This window comes from Tribolium castaneum, chromosome 1, assembly GCF_031307605.1.
Source record: "Tribolium castaneum strain GA2 chromosome 1, icTriCast1.1, whole genome shotgun sequence".
NCBI lineage: Eukaryota > Metazoa > Arthropoda > Insecta > Coleoptera > Tenebrionidae > Tribolium > Tribolium castaneum.
This window is the reverse complement of record NC_087394.1, coordinates 27,110,006-27,131,760: the sequence shown is the minus strand read 5'-3', so window position 1 is coordinate 27,131,760 and position 21,755 is coordinate 27,110,006. Positions and strand designations below refer to the sequence as shown.

Genomic DNA, 21,755 nt, shown 5'->3' with positions numbered 1-21,755 from the left:
TATCCGAATCCCAGATTATAAACACTATTTTAAAACACGCCTCCCATAGCAACGTGTTTTAAATAAAAATGTCTAAAAAAAATTGAATAACACTTATGCGAAAACGCTTAAGTTTTTGGGTAGACTAGATTATTTTTTAATCGACATAACCATACATAAACACATCCCAGTGTTTACTATACTCCAGTAAAAAATTTTAAGTATTCGATTCCTATCGAATATTCCTGATAACAAATGTCAAGAGTCAAGAGATTTTGAATAATTTCTTAGAACGTTCTAATAACTGCAAATTTATTCTCTCTCAAGCACATACCCAAAAAAAAATAAAAATTTTAAATTTTAAATAAACTAGGAAAAAGGTTTCTTTAGCAGGTCAGTTAACTTGGAACTGCGGATAAATATATAATTCGCAGTTAAATTATTTATTCACAAATTAAAAGTTCATTATTGTTCAGTTTGTGCTAACTGGCCTTTTGCACATTAATAAATAAATCTAGAATCATAAGTTGTAAAGAGCCAAGACTTTTTAATAAGAAATCTTCATTTTTGACGTCAAGAGCACTTGATTTTCTTGTAACGCTAAAATTATGCGTTGATCGTCTTTTTGCAGTATTTGCAAATTGAATTAAATCTTAAAATCATCTTTCCACATTTTCTTTACGTTTTCTGGGTCGATGAATTCCAGAAAAGTGTAATTTTCAACATTTCTGCATTTTAAACCATTATAAGAGAAGGCTTTTCAGAAAATGCTGCAGAATTTGTCATGTTAGAAAGTGACAATGCTTGTTTAATTTTCTTTCTACTTCTGTTATCTACTACCAAAAATTATCGAAAATTTGTTTTATACAAAAATGTAAATACTGATAAGAATGCTTGAAATCTCTTCGCGGAAATGTATTATGAAGGGTTGCGTGTGTGACAGTATTGCCTGTCGGTTGATTTTAATAGAAAGCCAGAATATTTTTCATAGAGTAGGCAATCTAAATAATAAAGTAATTACTCCTTGAATATTTTTGCGTCGTTAGTGAAAACAATAAAGGCCATCGCGTCCGATGAGTTCCGTTCGTAGGAATATAAATTAGGGTGGCTAAAATAAATAAAGGGGAGTTGAGATCAATAATTTACAACTGTGTTTTATGTTAGTCTCATATGTACCCAGCGAAATTACTGGTCCGCATTTTTACAATCGAAATTCTCTCGAGAATTTGTTTCATATAAATGTTATATGGCTCAATTAAATTGCCTTTCGGTTATGTTGTGTATTGTGTACAGCATAGCTGGTGACATTTTTTCCTCGTTTTTTGTTTTGTATCTTGTTCGATGTGTTTTATTCACTATGAGTCAATTAAGTCTAGGCGCATTTTATTCGAGCGACGACTGAAAAGGTTGATGCAATTTTTCAGATGTACAATATTTTTTTGGTTTTAACTCTGCATTCACTTATTGGAAGTGGTTGATTGATTTTTTTAGTTTTCAATCAACAAAGCAAATATATAGCGCCTGCTAACTTTAAATTGCGTCTTTTTTCATTGTTGTGTTTATGGCCGGCTAGTGAGATATTGCGATTGACAACCGCTTTAATCTGCATTTTTCAGGACAACAAAGCCATCTCCTGTTATTTTATTCCGAAGATTATACGAATGCAAACCAATTTTTTTACAATGATTCCGGATAGTTGCATAACGTCTGGATGTTAGTTTCCACCTCCATTAAATTTTATTAGTGAATGAAATGTTTATTTGGAGATAGACGCGCCAAAGAGACATTCGTTCCCTTTAAACTTTAACAACTATTGGAATACATAAATACGATTTTGAGCAACATTGTAGTAATGTGTAATATTACCAATATTAAACATCTTATTTGCTATTAACCTGTTTATGATGAACATAATACTTTTATATCTATTTTATCTCTGCTGCCGCCCCTGCTGTTATTTGTGTATCGGTATCGGTTATGAAAGTAATCAATAAGAAGGGCTCGGTGCTATTTGATGCCAAGACATTTGCAACCAAACGATGTCTTAATGCAACTCTTACTAATCATGAGATAAAATTAACACTTTGTTTATTTATTCAGTGCCTTCATCTCGCAGCTGAAAATATTTCAGAACATCAAAATGTAACTTGATGTTGCGTTCGATTTTCCTTAATATATTTTAGATGAGTGCAGTATATTTTTATGTCCGGAATTGAATGTAACTAAAGTCGCTACGATCTCGATATAGATGCCGTTGGATTGCGTTCTGCATTTCAGTTAGGTGTGCGACTTTATGATTTTCTGTTACTTTTGTCGCGAAAATAGCCCGCTAATGGTCTTTACAGAAAATCGATGAAACTTTCCCGATAATAAATTAACTTGTCGTGATTGAAAACCACACTATTCACCACAGGAATTAAGATATTTCAAGTGAGTTTGAACATTAAAATGGTGCTCGTTTAACTAAGTATTGCAGCAAATTATTGCCCATAAAACGAACTTTATTTGTTTGTTGTGGTCAGTTTTTAAACAAATGGGCTAAAATAGGTACGCTGTGTTTTATTTACATTGCGAGCCAAAAAGGAAGTTTAATTAAAGTTGCGAAAAGAAAAATTCGGGCCCTGATTACAGTCGAACCTCGGCGCAGCGAACCAAACGTGGCAGGTGGCCGTATTAGAAGCGAGCGTAATATCCTTTCGTCACAAGTGCCATAAACGGCATTACGAATTGGTGGTCGGCCTTTTCGTGTCTAAATAAGGTCAATTTAATTTCTAAATATATAAATGGCGGCCATGCGTATGATTAGGTCCGCAGACTGCACGCTTTGCTGGACGGACATGCTTGCCGAGAGGTCCCGCTTTTTATTCCCTGCCACCTGCGATTTTCTTTTTATTTTTGCAGTGCTGCCACCTGTGCGTCGCGCTCGGACGCTCACTGCTAATCGCTCTTAAATAGATTCGTTTATTTTTAATGTGACACGTTGGAAGCTTCGATGGAAATGCCTCATTGAACCTTTTAAGACTATTAAGGGTGAAAATGTTTTGATAGTCAAAAGCAATTCTCCCAGTGATGTATGCCTACAGCGTGTCCCAACTCGTCCTAAAATGTTAAAATATTTTTTTGTTGGTAACATTTTAAGCCCTTTTTTAATATCCTAGATTTTAAAACACGTTTTCCATTGCATCGTGTTTTCACTATTTTAAATCACTCGCATACGCTCGTTGCATAACGACAGCCCTCGAACTTTAAGCGTGTGTTTTCGCACTCGTGTTATTAATAACTAAAAAATCGCCAAGATTTTTTTAGCGTGGGGCAGGCTGTGTTAAAAATGTTGCGCTAGTTGGGGTATTGGAAGAGAATAATGTTTCAGTTGGTGGTAATTAATAGGTGGTAAGTGTTCGATTTGAACGACTGAGTCACATCTGTCATAGACTTTATGCAATATCGAACTTAACAATGAATCAATTCCTGAACATAGAGATCCCGCTGCGTACTCTACATTTTATTGAATAATTAATTTAATATACCTGACAAGTGCATACATGCGCCGGGCGATGTAAAATATTGTTTACTATTATATTGAACTCGATTTCTCATTACACCTTCTGCATGAACTATTTTATGTTTGCAATTTTAACTTTGCTGTGAAAGATTGACGACTGCATTTTTTGGTTCTGTTTTCAATAATCAATTAGCGTCAGAAACGGATATTAATTTTTAACGCGTTTTACTTTTAAAGTCTTTATTTTTAGAAATATGGGGTGTTTCTCTCAAAATACAGTTCCAGCAATTCCCTTCTTTTGGTTCAATCTTTGAGACTTTTTTAGCTTTTTTAAGTAAAATTAAGTCTCTAGATATTAAATCGGAATTACCTACAGGGTGTTTAAAGAATGCGCTCACAAATTTTAACCACTACAAGAATGCATTAAGTCAATTTGAAGACAAAACAAATTCCGTGCCAAAAAAAAATTCCCATTTTTCCCCCCCACGATGTTCACGAGCCGTTCAGTATGGCTCTCCTTGTTAGGTGCAAGTAAAATATAAATGAAAATAAATTGCAATGAACGTTCACCGTGAACGTTTTTATGCACAAAAAAGGGATAACTTTGTGCACCAAAAAAATTATCAGGTGCTTGTTTAAACGTTCGGTTAGTCAGTCGCAATCTCGCTTTCGAGTGAATTAAGGTCGAGTGAAATTAAAAATTATTATGGCCAGTTATCCAAACGCCGAATCCGTGTGATTTTTTATGGATTCACGTGAAACAACTAGTGTTCCAAGTAATACCGTCAAGGAGCTGACCGTTTGTGTTATGCAAGCATCGACCGTATCATTTAGAAATGACGAGGGATGTGTGCAAGACCACAAGCTTTCCTACCCTGAAGGGTTCAAGCGTGTATTGCCACCGAAGGGTAACATTTTGAGCAATTTTTTAATGGTACTACTGACCCACGAACATTGACACTGATAAGTTTTTTTTTGTCTTTACGCTGGTTATCCATAGTTTTTTTTGTTTTAATGAAAATATCGAATCTAGATAGAGACGGGTTTTCAGTCTCAACTCATCTTTAATTTTAACTCAAAAATGACATGTTTTCGACGAAAATTGGAGAGAGAAAAGTTGTTTCTTTTGACGAGGTCGGTCTATTAGTGGTTAAAATTTGTGAGCGCAATCCACAAACAGCCTGTATGTCTATTTTTTGTGATAAAACATTAAAACCTCTCGTTTTACTCAAACTGTCTTTTGCTAAATTGCAATAAAAAGATGAAAGATAAATTTGTATCTATCACTAAGTACTTTAAGGGTACAGAATTTGGTATACAATTATTTTACTTATAATTTTATAATAAATATAAGTTATAATACAGTCGAACTTCGATACGTTGGATAGGTAGTTGCCAGCAAAACAGCTGCAGTTATTACGGTCCATCAGGGTTTGAGATATCAAGGAATTTAACTTATGTAAGTTCAAGTTACTGAATAATAATTAAACTAAGCGAAAAAATCAGGGATATTACTACATTTATAGAAGCATGAAAGATAATATTGTTTAACCCTGGGATTAAGCAGGATTTTGGCGAATTTTATCGCGACGGTTAAGTACCTCATACAGGACCTCTGCGACATCAGCAACGATCAGCGAAATGTCCGAACTGGGTCACTTGACCAGCGACAACTAAACAATGGCAATAATTTTTTGAATTTTTAAATGGGCAAATTATTAATTTAATTAGGTTTGGTTTAAATTAACTGTTTCAGTTTGTAAGCAAATTTTGTATATCTTCAAATTATTTTTCTAGTAAAATCAGTATTGAATTTATCCCCGAGTTCTTACACAAACATATGGTCCTTCGAGCCGGATATATGTTTTTATAGATAGTTAACATATTGTAGTAATATCTTTAACATTTTTTGATTACTTGATATACTTGTTAGGGTTTCTGGATCTTCGTGCTAGGGAATTCGAGTTATCGAAGATCGACTTATCAAAGTTTGACTGTACAATATTATCATATTTATAAAATCGTATTTATAAATTTATTTCAACAATCAGCTTCAAATACTATTCTTTCAAATTCAAAGATTTAGCTTTTTCTCACTATCAGAATTATTATTCAGAAAGGCGATGGAATTAAATACATACACGGTGAAACAATTATAGGTTATTCCTGAAATTTTCTTACATGCAATCTATAATACTTATACTTATAATTAATTCATGATTATATTGGTCAGAGTATTGTCTTCACAGTTTTTCTAAAATTCTATTATGAACTATTATTATTTCAAAGATAAAACACTACAGTCCATTATACAACATATACAGTATGCAAGTACAAACAAAGAACAGACAGAAACAAAATACAAACATAAGAATAGATTTATTAAGAAATCTTGTATCTTAATCTTAAATCTTCGAGACAGACAAAAAATTTCCGCTTCAACTACATTCTACGATGGGAACCTACACCTATACAACAAGTACCTAAACTATTTTTTTTCTAGTGTATTTATTTGCGGCTTAATAATAAATGATATAAAAATATTGTTGAGGTTTTCATGAAACAAACCGATTATAATTTATGATTAAGTCACTTAGTGTGTTTTTTAATAGAGAAGCCGTAGGTATGCTTCTTTAGTAATGTAATAATTTACGCAATGTCTGAATTATTTTGAGATGTATTTTAATATGAAGTTGGATTGGTGAGTTGTGTCAATAAGCTAGAAGTCCACAAGAATTTGAAAGGAGCTTCAATTCAGCTTTACTTATCGTTCTAATTATTTTTATCTCGATCCGAGACGTGTTTCGACATCTTTTAAACACTGCGAAGACAAGTCAGAGAAAGTAGCATTGTGTCAGTGTATTTAAATGAATTTCGCGAACAATATAAACACACTTTAGATCCCGTTCTGCAAGAGCTACCTATCAATCATTTCGTGGGCGAACAAATTCCCATCGTTTTAGATTTCTAGTTGTAACGGAGGACATCATGAGAAACCAGCGATCGAGTTAAGTTGATGTTTGTATCGTGTTTTGCAATTGGAATTTAGACACGATCAGGAAGTGCATCAGTTAGTCTTTAATTTAATGTTTTATCTGGTCTGAATTTGCATATTATATGAAATGGTTGAGAACACGATATTGAACAATTACTATCATGTATTTTATGTTGTTTGCCATTCAGCTCGGCGTTTCATTTGGCATTTTTGCCAATAACGCGTAATGACCGCTCTGCAGCTCGCAATTACAAAAAGGAAATTTCTGAAAAAAGCCAAGGTTTGGCCAAATCAGACGCAACTTCCAATTAAGTGATTCTCTTTCCCAAAGAAACTGCAATGGCGCGGTCAGTTAAATATACCGTGATGGCTGAAGGCATTTTGTATGTAATTTGACTCAAATAAAGATTACGCGTTCTGATAGTCCGACTGCGGATTGATATCTACATAAAATATCACTGCATGATTACTGCATTCTGCGATGTATTAAAGCAATTATACATTTTTTCAGGAAACTTCTTGCGCTCGGGGCTGAATGGCTACTGTTCACAGCGTCGTCTAATTACGCATTAACATAATACAAAGCCAGACTTGCAAACGTTTATTATAATGCACTCGTCTATTTGCTTCTTTGTTATCACCGGTCATTATTTAAATGCCACTTTATTTGGATTGTGAGCAAATTACAGGTCCCCACATCTCGGGACAAATCGGATGCAAATAAATTAAAAGCCCAGGAACGCGGTTTCTTTTTCCCCAATTGTTTCTTCAAAACGGTACAAAATCGTTCGCAATTGTCCGTCGTATATTTGTAAATTATTCATAAGACAATGAGCATGGATCGTGCACAGCTTTCAATACCCTGGCTAATAAAACAATAGCGAGTTACATTTGTGAAAAATAGACATCAATTTCGTGAAGAGAAATAATGTATTCAATTGAAATTTAACGAACGTCCAAGAACCAAACGTGAACGCTGAATTATCGGTTCTCGTACTCTGCACAATTCAATATTTTACAAAAATGTTTCAGACACAAAGTACTCACTCATTTCACGATTCAGCACAATGACTCGCCCAATATGAAACATCAAAATTCGATAAAAAACAAGCTTTATTCGAAATTATTTTTACTAAAAAATACGACAAGAACAAAGGCGCGCTTTCAATCAATCAAAAGCTCTCCGATGTGATAAAGCACAAATTCTAATTTCGAGCAAAATTGATACGCACCCGAATAACCCACGATTGACTTCCACCCAACAAATCTTAAATCAATGTTGTGCAACTTTCAAGTGACTCCACTCTAGCAAGACGTGTACGAATTAATAGGAAAAATGCTCGCTTGTAGTTTAATGTTTTCTGCAAAACCGGGTGTCCATTAAGCATCGCAGCTCTTTGCCGATTAAGATTATTTTCAGCGGCTTGGACTTTTTTCCGTCTAATAACGATTAATTAAAACTTGGAACTGAATTCATATCTCATAATTATTACATATAAATCTACAGGCTTGGCTGTCTACCGAACTCGATTTTAATTATATAGTATAAAAGTTCCCTGCGAACTTTAATTATTTAATTATTTTTTAATTTGACGTTATTGCGACGTACTGGTGAATTTCTATCCCTGAAAGTTTTATTACTTTTCTCCCATTTTTTTAATTAAAAATATTGTTCGAAGGGAACCGGCAAATATCGAATAATTATCCAACATTAGTAATGTAAATTTGAAAAGTTTAAATATTTGATATATTAATTGGCCGGGATGAATGGACACTGGGTGGATACAATACAAATAAAGGCGGGGTTATTTGTGCTACAGACCACCCATACCGTTATTATTGTGTTTTAAATTCATTTCCAATACCTCAAACAGGTTGTCGCACATTTCAAAAGCCCAACGGCTTTCAATCCGCCACCGGAAGCCCGGCTTGATTAGTGGACGAGCTCAAGACGCCCTGTAATCCCCGATAATTTCGCACAAAGCCCAACTACATTGTAAATATTTTACAGTTAGTTTAAAAAGTGTGTTGACATCACCACAAGCCAATAAATAATTTCGTTGGCCGCTGTCCCTGAGCTTCACTAGAGCACATGCAGCCACAACGGCCCTAATAACAGAGTGCTTCGCCGCAATCTCCACGGGGTTGCCGTCCACAATTATAGATATTACAATATATTGTCTGTCTGCTCAAATTACCTCCAATCACAGACATTACCGGCCGCTACACTAATTGTTGATAACATTCCGGCCGTGATGAATTATCTTACTTCTTAATCCGATTTGATGAGGGGTTTGGCCCCCGAGACGACCATGACGCCGCTTCCATTGTATCGCACTTTTTCCATTTCATGTTGCAGAAAAAATCGCGTGCTCGTGTCACAACTATAAATTTAAGTGGCATCGTAAATATTATAAATTAGGACAGCGGGTTTATTGCAGAAATACACTGATTCGGGCTCTGACGCTCGCTTTATTAACTTTAATTAACCGATACTTTACTACTTCCTCTGGCACAGAATGGCTTTTTTAATCAATCGGACATTGACGACACAGATGCCACTAGAAGGATGCTTTTTGTTTTAAACTTTTTTCAAGTGAAATTTCTCTAATGCGTTTGAAGTACTCATAAATATTTCTCCTTTTTTTAGAAAAACTTCGTCGATTCTTACTTAAAATTACTTGTAATTTTAAGGTGAAAAATAACACAATTACGAGTTCATATTTTTTTTTAAAGAAATCGTTAAGAAATAATTTTAAATGAATTTTATTCTTTCTTCATTTGTGTTAAATGCAAATATTTATACTACCTAAGTTAAGAGTTTTTGTTTTTGTTTTTAAATTTTTAATATAGGGTCTGCTAGATTTTTGTTTTGTTTATTTTATTACGATTTTCTGAGTTTATTTTGGAAGATTTTATTTTAATTCGACACAAGGTCAGGTCAATTCAAATATAAGTATAAAATGTTTATAACAGACAGTGAAAAATAGTTATTTATTTAATGAGTTTGAGTGTAAATAGGACGCTTTATCTCACGAGTGGATTTTTAAACCACGAGTGAAAACGAGTGGTTTATCATCCACGAGGCGAAATAAATGAACCGATTTACACAAAAACGAGTTGAATACAACATTTTATTCTTCGAAATAGACTCAGCACGGCTTAAAATTGCTTTAAATTTGTTAAAAATAATCTGACGTTTCATGTTGAGAAATGTCAAAACTTCTTTACACAGGAGAAAAACCGTAAATTTTGACAGTGTCGAAGAATATACATTTTTTTATAACATACAAAATAAATGAACCGATTTACATAAAAACGACTTGAATACAACATTTTATTCTTCGATTTAGACTTAACGAGGCTTAAAATTGCTTTGAATCTGTTAAAAATAATCTGCCTTTTCATATTGAGAAATGTTAAACAGTTGTCAAAACTTCCTGACACAGGTCAAAAACCGTAAATTTTGACAATGTCGAAGAATAAATAAATAAATAGTATAGATAGAAACAAATAAAAAAATGTTTTAAGTAAATAGGGTGATTTTTAAATAGATGAACAAAATTTTATCACAGCTTTTCAAGTAAAAATAGTTGCATCTGTAGCATTTTTACATTTGAATCTTATCGGGGTAGAACTTTTTAATAGGGATATTAATTCTACATCAGTGGCCTATACGTTTTAACTCGAACTTAAAAGTATTTCGAAAACGGTTATACAGAGGTTTTTTTTACTATTTTTTCTTTGTTTCTGAATCACACTGTATTATGCTTGTCGTTAAATAAATTATTTTATATTTTATATTGTTTTAACATGTGATATTTGATCATTCTAGCATATTTAACATAAGACTGTAATTAGCGAATCGTCTACAAAAACATTTGTTTTTATTTTTTGCCTATTCAACTGTCCCAAAAAAAAACATCAATAATAGTGATTGGAGTGATTATTTCTTGACTAAATTTATTTTTTTTGATTTTTTTTGAGTAATCTATATTAAACAAAATGTGCTGAAAAATTAAATTTATTAACTAACTAGAACATGTTTATGCCATCTTCAGCACCCATCGAAAAAAATAATTAATTAAGAAAATTTTTTATACGACTGAACGAAACAATCTAAAATAACTATTCGAAAAATTTCCAAAAACCGCAAACTTATAACTTTTGTTTATGTTTACCTATATTTCTTAAATAAGCCAATAATAAGAGAATAAAGCCAATTTAAAAAACTGCAATTTTTACCGGATCTACGTAAATTACTAATTACGTAAATTTCGTTTAAAAATCTAAAAAATAAGTCGAGAATTGTGACGGGAGATTTGAGATTTAATAAAATTTCTCAAACTAAACTTAAAAAAATATGCAGAATATGCGATTTTTTGGCATGTTTTTGCATAAATTGAACCAAACCCTCAGAGGTTCGTTGGTTGAGAACTTTTGGTGTAAACATTTTTTTTATATTTTAATATTTTGGTGTAACTATAAGTATACTTAGTTGGTCTGAAAAATACCTTTTACTAAAATCTGCAAGAATGAGGAAAAAACATCATATTTTTGCTTAGTTTTATATTATATGTTCGGAGAAAAGCTATGAAAAAAGTGCTAAGAATCTTTATTGTTAATTAAAGAGCTAATTTGATAAAGTTGTGAACAATGATTGACACACTAGCTTCCTGAAATCAGGTGAATACAAGTTTTCAGGTGTTAATACTATTATGTTGAGTTGGAGGATCTATTAGAAATGATAAAATTGACAAAAGACTTTTGTCTAATGCATTTAAATCTACTTTACAACCTGCTGAGAAGACGTTGCTTGGTTAGAAATTATTTTTTATTTCAGATTTTGTTTTCCAGTAACGTTTTAAGTTTTTTATTCTTCGAAACTGTCAAAATTTCCGTTTTTTCTCATGTGTAAGACAGTTTTCATACTTTTTGGCATTTGTCGAAAAGAAAAGTATTTTTAACAGCATTTCTAAGCCTTGTAGAGTCTAATTTGAAGAATAAAATGTTGTATTCAACTCGTTTCTTCTATTTCACTGCTAGTTTGATAATTCACTCGTGAAATTAAACGTCCGATTTACACTCAAACTCGTTAAATAAATAACTGTTATTATTGAAAATTCAGGACTACAAAGTTGACAATAATAAAAGACCAATTGAAGGTCGCTAAACATTTATTTAACCACTCTTTTGACGATTTCGTCATTTTATGTTTTTCTGCACCCATTAATATCTGAATTAAATAATTATTAATAAACTGTGTTGGTGAACTGTGTCAGGGTAAAAATATTGACTCAAACTTTTTTAATTGAATAATTCACATCTCGGCATAATTACAACATGGAGAATGTTATCCATTATTGAGTGGAAAAACATTGACCGCCACCGTCAAATATTCTGTGGTCAGTGTCACTTAAACCGTGAATCTTCGCCTCAAATAAAAGCCGCCACCTGTACGCTGGTCGTCACCACGTAGCAATCAATTGAACCCTCGTCTTCCACGCAATCAGAGAAGCAACAGCCTGGGGCTCAACGCGGTCCACAGATGTTTTGGGGGAGAAGTGGGCCAATGCGGGTTGTGGAGGACCGGGAAGGCCCCACGCACCGGCGTTCGGTCTCAGTGGGTGGGCTTTTCATTTGATCGGAGCGTTTAGATTGATATTCGTCGATTGATGATTGACGGGCGTGAGGTCGCCGCCGCCGCCGCCGCCGCCACCGCCGCCAGCACCTTTGACTCCGACGCCGCTTACTTTCACTCTCGCGCCCCTCAATTTCACGCCGAGGGGCGTCACAGATACGGGAGATAGCGACGACCGCCGCGACGCCCGAAAATATTCCGACGTAATGCGCTCAGGAAATGGGTGTCAAAATTCTATTTGGACTAATTTGCGAAAGCGAAATATAAATTATTGCTTTTTAAATCTGATTTGAAAAACGAAAAAACTTAATCGTCATTAGCTACAGAGCGGAAGATGGGAGATGCAAACAACAAAACGGAGGAATGTTTCGAACAAAATGCGCCGAGAGATTCAATTTTGTGCCTCATGATTAAAATCATAACTCGCACGCAGCTGCACTCGCGGTGTGTGCAATTGCACAGAGAGCACTTATGTATTGATAATTATAATAAAATAATAAACAGATGAAGAAATTCACAATTGGGTTGGTTTACAGTTGAATAAACGCCCGACCCGCTGGAAACCCGCGGAGAGCTCTCGTGCTGATTTGCGAATAAACTGCGACGCAAAAGGGGACGAGCACAAATCATTTGCATTTTAACTTTTATTATTTTCCCATTAACACCCGCAGTGATATACTGTTATTATAGAGCAATTTTAAACTATTATCACAAGTGCGAAATCTATTTCATAACTGAATTTCAATTCATCGACACTTGAACGCAATCAGTTATTTTATTATAACGGACTTCAGACAACGTACACTCTTTGTTTTATCTTCGCCATACTAAGTAAGCGCATTAGCGTTAGTGACTCGAAAGCCATCAATTAATACACTCATCCACTCTAACGCAACATTTTTATTTCGACCAAATAAAGGCACTAAATAAATTGCCAATACAAGTTATAGCTCCAGAGAAATTCTCAGAGCAAACACCAGACTTATTACTTAATAATTTAAAGTTACTTCCAAATTCGTGTGGACGTGTGATCACCCACTAAATCAGTTGTCAAAAAAGACAAATATTTTTGTGTCTATGTGTTTATATAAAAGACAAAGAGACACGGATAGCTCATATTTTTAAGCTGGTTAAAATAACGTTTATAGTTATTAATAATACGAGAGCGAACACACAAGCCTAAAGATCGAGGACTGTCGTTATGCAACGAGCTTATGCGAGTTGGAACTTTAAGCGTTTTCGTATAAGTGTTATTCAAAAATTTTGTTGTTGTAATATTTTAATTTAAAACACGTTGCGTGTTTTAAAGTAGTGAAAACACGTTGCTATGGGAAACGTGTTTTAAAATAGTGTTTATAGTCTAGGATCCAGATATTGAAAAGAAGGCGCTTTAAATGTTACTTACGAAAAAAGTTACAAACATGAAAAAAAGAATCATCAAATCAGGATCTCAATTTTCAATGCAAACACTGGACTTTAAAATTTAAAATTTTATATTACCTGCTTAATAATATAAAGCTCTTTTCAAATTCTTGTTGGCATGTGACATCACGTATTGACACAAACCACTAATATTCAAGTTGAAGTTTATGCATCTCGAAATAATTTTAACACTTCTTAAATTATTACTGAAGTAGCGTGATTTCTCACTCAGATATAAAATATATTTATCTGTATTTAATACAAAAACCGAAGCCACGTACCAACACTGACTAAATAATAAATTTTAATCAATTTGTTTGATGAAAATCTTCTATTTTTACAAAATTTTTGCTTTCTGTCTGGAAGATTTCGAACATACATCTTGTATTATTCACGTCTTTGATTAATAATGATCAAAAACTAATTACATCTTGAACTTTAAAGTGCTACAAAGTTCAAAAATTAGTCGAAAAATTAACTTTAACCAAAGTTACTTTTATTTTTTTGTACTAATATTTGCTGATTTTGTTGTAGTTAATAGGTTGTTCTGTTTTGTTCACAAAATGATCAGTTTCGTATTTTAGGGAAGGACAAAAGTTTCTTGAATATAACAAAGCAATGTAAAATTTAAGTCTTTCAGTTTGGAGTTTCTGATTACGAGTTTTATTTTTTTCTTATTATTGCTCTATTGAAATAAATTTGTGAACGAATAGATATTCTTGGTTTCTTGGTTGCTTTAATATTTGGCATCAGTGACACTGAACCTTTTAATTAATATAATTAATTTTATAAGAATTGGGCAGTTTTTTACGTAAACTTAATTTGTAAGGAATAGGTGATTTAATGCTCTCATTTTTAACTGAAATAATATTTAATTTCTGTGGTGATTTCAAACGCAAGAAGATAATGATTTATTTTTTAAGTGCTTTACTCATTAGTCACAGAAATAGAATCTTTATTTTTTTAGCTTTTGGCATCATGCTATTTCATTTGTTAATTACGATAATTAATTTAAAAATGCTTTGGATTGAGCAAAGTTTAGGTTTTTTGATACTTTTTTAAAATGCTAGTTCTTCAATAACTAGAGTAGACTTATCTAATTTATAGTTTTAATAATCATTTTGAGTAAATTAATTACATTTATTAATTTACACGATTAAAATATTGATGATAAAAAGTAGATGCACGAAATCATGTATCCAAGTCGAGCAAACTATTGAAAAAATGTTAAATTTTAGGACTCTTATAACCTAAAAGCGTAGCTTGCGACCCGGCTCACTTTATACAGGGTTATTCATATTTGTGAGACAAAAAATGAACCTCAAAAAGGACCTATAAAATGATGCTAATTGAGATTATAAGTCGTGTCCTATCGAAACTGATAAGAATTTTACAGCCCTGGGAAGTAGGGGTATGGAAAGACGTTTTTGCACCATAACTTTGGAATCATTTGACCAAATATTACAAAACTTGGTAGACTTACTAAAGAGAACATGCCTTTTAGTCTGGTAATTATGAAAACCGGATACATCCACCCAGTTTCCGGTTGCAGCATTTCCGGGTCACATTTTTTGTGTTTTTCAAATTTTTTGCCCTCTTAACACTACTTTTTTATTGCCTAAATCGATAGAGTAATCAATTGCGAATAAGAAAGATATAACCTTTTACACCGCTAAAATGCACCATTTAATAGTTATTTTAATTTACACAGAGGCATGCACTTGACCAAAATCAAAAAAGTATAAATTTTGAGCAGACGATATCCGTAGCAACGAAAGTGCATCTGCACTCAAAGCGCTGTCAAGTCCTGTCAGACACTTGTCAACTTTAACTTTGGACAATTTGGGGCTCTAAATTGAAAATATTTAATAAAAGGGTTTAGTTCAGTCTCTTAATCTAACCTACAAAAAATTTAAACCAATCTGGTAGCATTTTTCATTGATTAATTCACCGAAAATTCACAAAAAAAGTTTTAGTCGGTACCTGATTATTTGTTCCATTCTGTACGTTTAATACACCAAATTCCGAATAGAGACATTAAAACTCTTAAAAGCGTACCCCTACTAAGTGGGTGCATCTACTCGCTTGTCTTCCAGACACTAAATGAACAACACTCAGTTCACTACTAATTTGCATTATTTTGTAATAAAAGCAGCGGTATTTTCGACTGAATTTGTATTGTTTTCTTCTAGAAATTCAGCTAACGATGTCTACGGACGCCTGCGCCGGTCTTACGGACGACATAACCTGTAAAAACTCAAGCTTGATCTTGATCATTTTTACAGGTTATTTTGTATGTACGTACGACCAGCGCAGGTGTTTGAAGACAACGCCGAAATTTTAGAAAAAACAATACAAAATGCAAACAATCCAGTCAAAAATAACGGTGCTTTTTTACAAAATAATGTGAACTGAGTGGTTCATTTAGCGATATTGTAGTGTCTGGAAGACAAGCGAGTAGATGCACCCACGTAGTAGGGGTGCACTTTTAAGTATCTTAATGTCTTTATTCGGAATTTGGTGTAATAAACGTACCGAATAGAACAAATAATCAGGTACCGACTAAGACTTTTTTTGTGCATTTCCGGTGATTTAATCAATGAAAAATGCTACCAGATTGGTTTAAATTTTTTGTAGGTTAGATTAAGAGACTGAACTAAACCCTTTTATTAAATATTTTCAATTTAGAGCCCCAAATTGTCCAAAGTTAAAGTTGACAAGTGTCTGACAGGACTTGACAGCGCTTTGAGTGCAGATGCACTTTCGTTGCTACGGATATCGTCTGCTCAAAATTTATACTTTTTTGATTTTGGTCAAGTGCATGCCTCTGTTTAAATTAAAATAACTATTAAATGGTGCATTTTAGCGGTGTAAAAGGTTATACCTTTTTTATTCGCAAATGATTACTCTATCGATTTAGGCAATAAAAAAGTAGTGTTAAGAGGGCAAAAAATTAGAAAAACACAAAAAATGTGACCCGGAAATGCTGCAACCGGAAACTGGATAGATGTATCCGGTTTTCATAATTACCAGATTAAAAGGCATGTTCTCTTTAGTAAGTCTACCAAGTTTTGTAATATTTGGTCAAATGATTCCAAAGTTATGGTGCAAAAACGTCTTTCCATACCCCTACTTCCCAGGGCTGTAAAATTCTTATCAGTTTCGATAGGACACGACTTATAATCTCAATTAGCATCATTTTATAGGTCCTTTTTGAGGTTCATTTTTTGTCGCACAAATATGAATAACCCTGTATGAGTGTTAGTTTTTTGACGTGACTGTTTATATAGGTACAGTAGACTTTTTAGAGAAGTCCCATTGGTCCATCTTTCCCGGATTTACTCTATCAATCATAATTTTTCGTTAGAATTTATAAATAGTTTGCAATGTTCACGATACAAAAGTTATTCTAGAAAAGAAATGTATATTCTTAGAAAGTTGATTTTTCGTTTTTAAATAAGAGAGAAAATTGCCAACTCCTATTCAAGATAGCTTTTGTAATAAGGAAATATAGGAGAGAAGGCACCCGGTTATGATTTTATAATTTATTTTTGTAATTTAATTTTTAATTATGATGAATAAGCCTGCTTTCTGTTTGTGAAATTAATAGGCAAGGGATAGCCGAGCAAAAGGTATTAAACCTGACTACAAAGATTATCCAATAAGCTAGTTGAAGGAGTGGAAAATTATTTGCACGTTTATAGTTTTGTAAACATGGATAAATCATTGTTCGCGAAGACTTTTTCATTCTTAAATCTATTGAAATTGAAACAAGTGCAGATATGAGGGTGGGTGTTTTAATATTAGAGTGTCTGACATGAGATGTTGCAAGCTGAGGATCCGTCTGGAGCACTTACGGGGATAAGTTGTTCCAAGTATGTTTTTAATCAAAAACAAAGAGAAAGACATATTTAATTTCCCATCTACAATCGGAATATATAATAAAAGTGAGTTGTTCAAGAGAAAGATTAACAATTGCATGTCTGAATAAAAGAGGAGGGCAAATAAGACAAGTGGATAATTTCTTTGGCAAATGCTGCAACTGTTGAATAAAGCATCGAAGGGCTAGAGCGGATCTTCCGCCCGTCGTAGACGAGGTGGATATCACGAATCGTAGTTCATATTTAAATTTTTGTTGTAAGTAACCGGTGGTTAGAGCCGAGATGATTCGCCAGTAGCCGTCTAGTTAGTTATGCATTTATGTATATATTTGCGGAGAGAGCTGAAATACACGACTGGCGCGGCCATCTTGAATTGATTTCAAATCGATATGTCATTATATTAATTCCGATAAATAACGAATGAATGCTTACCAACCTCTGCCATTATTTCCGATCGTGATTTCGCGTTCTACTTATTTGTGAATTTTAAAAAATGACAGTTTTTATTCCTCTCCGGTCTCGCTCCGTTCCCCCCTCTCGTGGCTTTTACAGCAACTCGTACATATTTATGATTTTCAGAGTGCCCGTGAAACGAGCCTCGATGGACATACTTACTCATTATTTTTTATTGATGGTAATTCGACGTTCTCCAATATATTGAGAAAAATGCAATTTTGAATACTGGATCAGTTCATTTCCACCCAAAAACGACCTCCATAAATTATTTATTTCAAACAAATAAAAAAACTCCATACTTTTATTTTTGTGCACACGATCGATTGATTCATGTCTGGATTATTATTCACTATTTATTATAATTACTGACGGTAATTACAATAGATGGCGGTATTAATAAGAAAAACGCACGGCGGTAATAAATCTGAACATACAGCGCCCATCACCCACCGTAATTTCGTAATAACTTATTTAAATGGATGTACGGAGATCCAGGTACTTAAATTATAGACTTTCAATAATATATCGCATCAGATAGTTTGGAAACGTTTAGCTACATTCCAGGCAGTGGCGGCTCGACAAGTGAAGTAACATCTTTTAATAAAACACAAACGATTTAGATTATTTTGTTTGACCGTGTATTCAATACTAATGAATAAGTTTGGCAAAAATTGATGTAATTATATGGACGTCATTATTATTACTTTATGGGACTTTTGAGTCTTAAAAACCGTTTATACTTTATCACCAATTTTAGAAACCCTTCACAAACTAGTGAGTTTTTTCTGAAAAAAATAAAAACACTGTTAAATACTTTAGTTGAGTTTCTAATTCGACGAAATTCTACAAATCAAGTGAATTTCTGGCTTAACAAATCCAAAAAACGCTCTTGTTTTGCGATTTTTGGCTCAAAATTAAGTAAAATGAATTAGTTTTTGGTTTAAAAAAATTCTACAATGTTAGAAAAAGATAATTTTTGACTATTATCTATTGTTAATGTTTCGCTAAATTTGAGCAAATCTTTTCGAGAATGTGAGTTCTTTGTTGAAAAAAATGTATATAATATTTGACAAAAATAATAAGTAAAATTACTGCTCGGCACACCTGAGTGATAGTAACTATTTCAGTTTTTTGGAAATTATTGCAAGAAAAATTAAAATTAAGTACCGTCATTTTCGATTTTTGGAATTTGTTTGAGTCATTACATAGAAATTTGACAATATAAATGAGTTTTTAACTCAGAATTACGTGACTTCCGGCGTAATTACATGATTGTTCGGTGTATTTTATCGACAATTTTCCAAAAAGTATATTTTTCGCTAAAAAAATGAGTTGCTGAGTATTTATAGGTAAACAGGCCAAAAATTTTCTAAATTAATCATGTTTTGACGAAGGTTTATAAAATACGTGAATTTTTGGAAATAATACAAGAAATGCGGAATATTACGTGGTAATTTGACCTGACCTGACCTGACTATTATCTATTGTTAATGTTTAGCTGAATTTGAGCAAATTTTTTAATGTGAGTTCTTTGCTGAAAATGTGTTTAACTATTTGACAAAGGTAATAATTAGAATTTCAGCTTTTTTGAGGAAAATTTTACAAGAAAAATCAAAATTACAGAAATATTAAAATGCGGTCATTTTCGATTTTTGGTGGAATTTTTTGGATTAATTACATAGAAATTTTACAAAATAAATGAGTTTTTAACTCAGAATTTCCTGACTGTCGGTGTATTTTATCGAAATTTTTCCAAAAAATATTCCAAAGAATAACTCTAGGGAAACAGATCAAAAGTACGTTAATTTTCTTCTAATTGACGAAACTTTATAAAATACGTGAATATTTTGTTTAAAAATAATATAAAAAATGACTTTAATTTGACCTGACCTGACCTGACCATTATCTATTATTTATGTTTTGCTGAGTTTGAGCAAAAATTTTCGAGAATGTGAGTTCTTTGCTGAAAAATTTGTTAAACTACAAAGGTAATAATTAAAACAATAATTCTAAATAAATTGGATATGTTGGTTTTGTAAGAAAAATTTTGCAGAAAAATTAAATTTAGAGCAACATCAAAATACCGTCATTTTCGAGTTTTAGTGGCATTTGTTTGCGTCGTTACATGGAAACTTTACAAAATAAGTGAGTTTTTAACTGAGTATTACGTGATTTTCAGCGTAACTACCTGATTGATTGGCTATTTTAACAAAATTTTTCAAAAATGTTAGTTTTTTGCTGAAAAAAAAACCGAATCAAATAATTATGTATAAACAGGTCAAAAGTACGTTAGTTTTTTCTAACTGGGTCATGTTTTGTCGAAAGTTCACATAATACATGAATTTTTGGTTTAAAATAATACAAAAAGACAAGATATGTAGTAATAATTGTGAAGTAATTATGTATTTTTTAAGGGAAATTTAAAAAAAAATAATTTTTTTTCCAAAAGAACGTCATTAGGGGCAAATTTTTAAAAACATACCTATTATCAAATAACTTTAAGGATGACTCAAATTAAGTCGACTTAATTTCACAAAATACGTACGTGGGTTTTTGTGTCAAAAACGAAAAAAGACAAAAGATTTTTTTTTGAAATGGCATTGGTGATTTTTCTTGCTGTTCTAGCGAATTTATGCGAAAAAATTGAGACGTACTTTTCAACTTTCATGGATTTTTCAGTCTGTTGAGGAGATTCTTTTGAGGAAAACGATTTTTGACTAATTAATTACTTGGTTTTTTGAGCATAAAACGAGCTTTCAACGCAGTAGATCTAAATAACTTTTTAACTTGCTTGTAAATCTTTCAAAAATTTTGCAAAATAAGTGAGTTTTTAGTTAAAAATGAGGTAATTTTCGATGTTTTATCGACTATTGTCGCTTTTATGCTCATGTGACTTTTAGAGTTTTGGAGGCGTGTGCCGCCACTGATTGCGTAGTTATTATTTGATGTACAGGTAACCTGTTTACGGTTCGGTTTCGAGTTGTGATAAAGTTATTTGGTAAAAAATTGCAACCGTGTCATTTGTACATGATTTATGACAACTTCATTTGATTATCGGAATAACAGTTTGAGAATTAGTGAGGGAGGATAGGTATCCTAAATAATTGAGACTTGTTAATAGTTGAACGGAATAATTGGGTATTTCTGATAATTATATTTCCGATGAATTTTTTAAAAGTGAAAATCTTAGTAATTACATTATCCCCTTGCTATAATTAAAGTTTCCAATTTAATCATATTTAATTAAGAATTTATCGCAGTGCCATACTTAGCCGTTGTTAATAATTAACAAAACATCAAATGGAATTTATTTTAATAATCGTTTCGTAACGTTTGCAACATTTATATCTCGTCGCTTGATTCGATTCATAGTTTGAATATTGCTTAAATATAATTTGTTCTAGGCCGTCTCGTCTCCCCATCGAAAATTAAATGTCTGTCTTGAATTTCACAGTAACTTAATATTTAGTTTACGTCTTAATACTTCTCGACGCATTGCCAAAATTTAATCGAATATAACATTCTGAAAGTTATAATTGAGTTCATTAGCGCCGACATAAACTTTAACTAAAACTAGTATTACTTGTGAAGTTTATATCAATATTCCAATGTGTTCTCATCACTAACCTGGCTTCTCTGCGCCTATCCAAATATGACCACAATGCAATTTTCCATGCAGCCGCTCCTGAAAGGGTCCTCTCTGCCTCTGCTTTAATAAATAATATTATAAATATAATTATGGAAGCTGGTCTGGGACTGCTCCAGTTCGCCAAATTTAATTTCAACTTGCTGAACGATACTCGAAATTGCATTAATCGGACGAAAAAATTGTTTGATATCCGAAAGAATGGAGCATTTCTAGATTTTGCTTCATACTGA

The 21,755-nt window shown here is 32.7% G+C and overlaps 1 protein-coding gene across 4 annotated transcripts in view; it reads left to right on the top strand.

Moving 5' to 3' along the window:
• The window catches only part of LOC103312699 (protein bric-a-brac 1), a 234,207-nt gene that overhangs the window by 2,691 nt on the left and 209,761 nt on the right, over window positions 1–21,755 (top strand). The gene's annotated exons all lie outside the window — the stretch shown is intronic.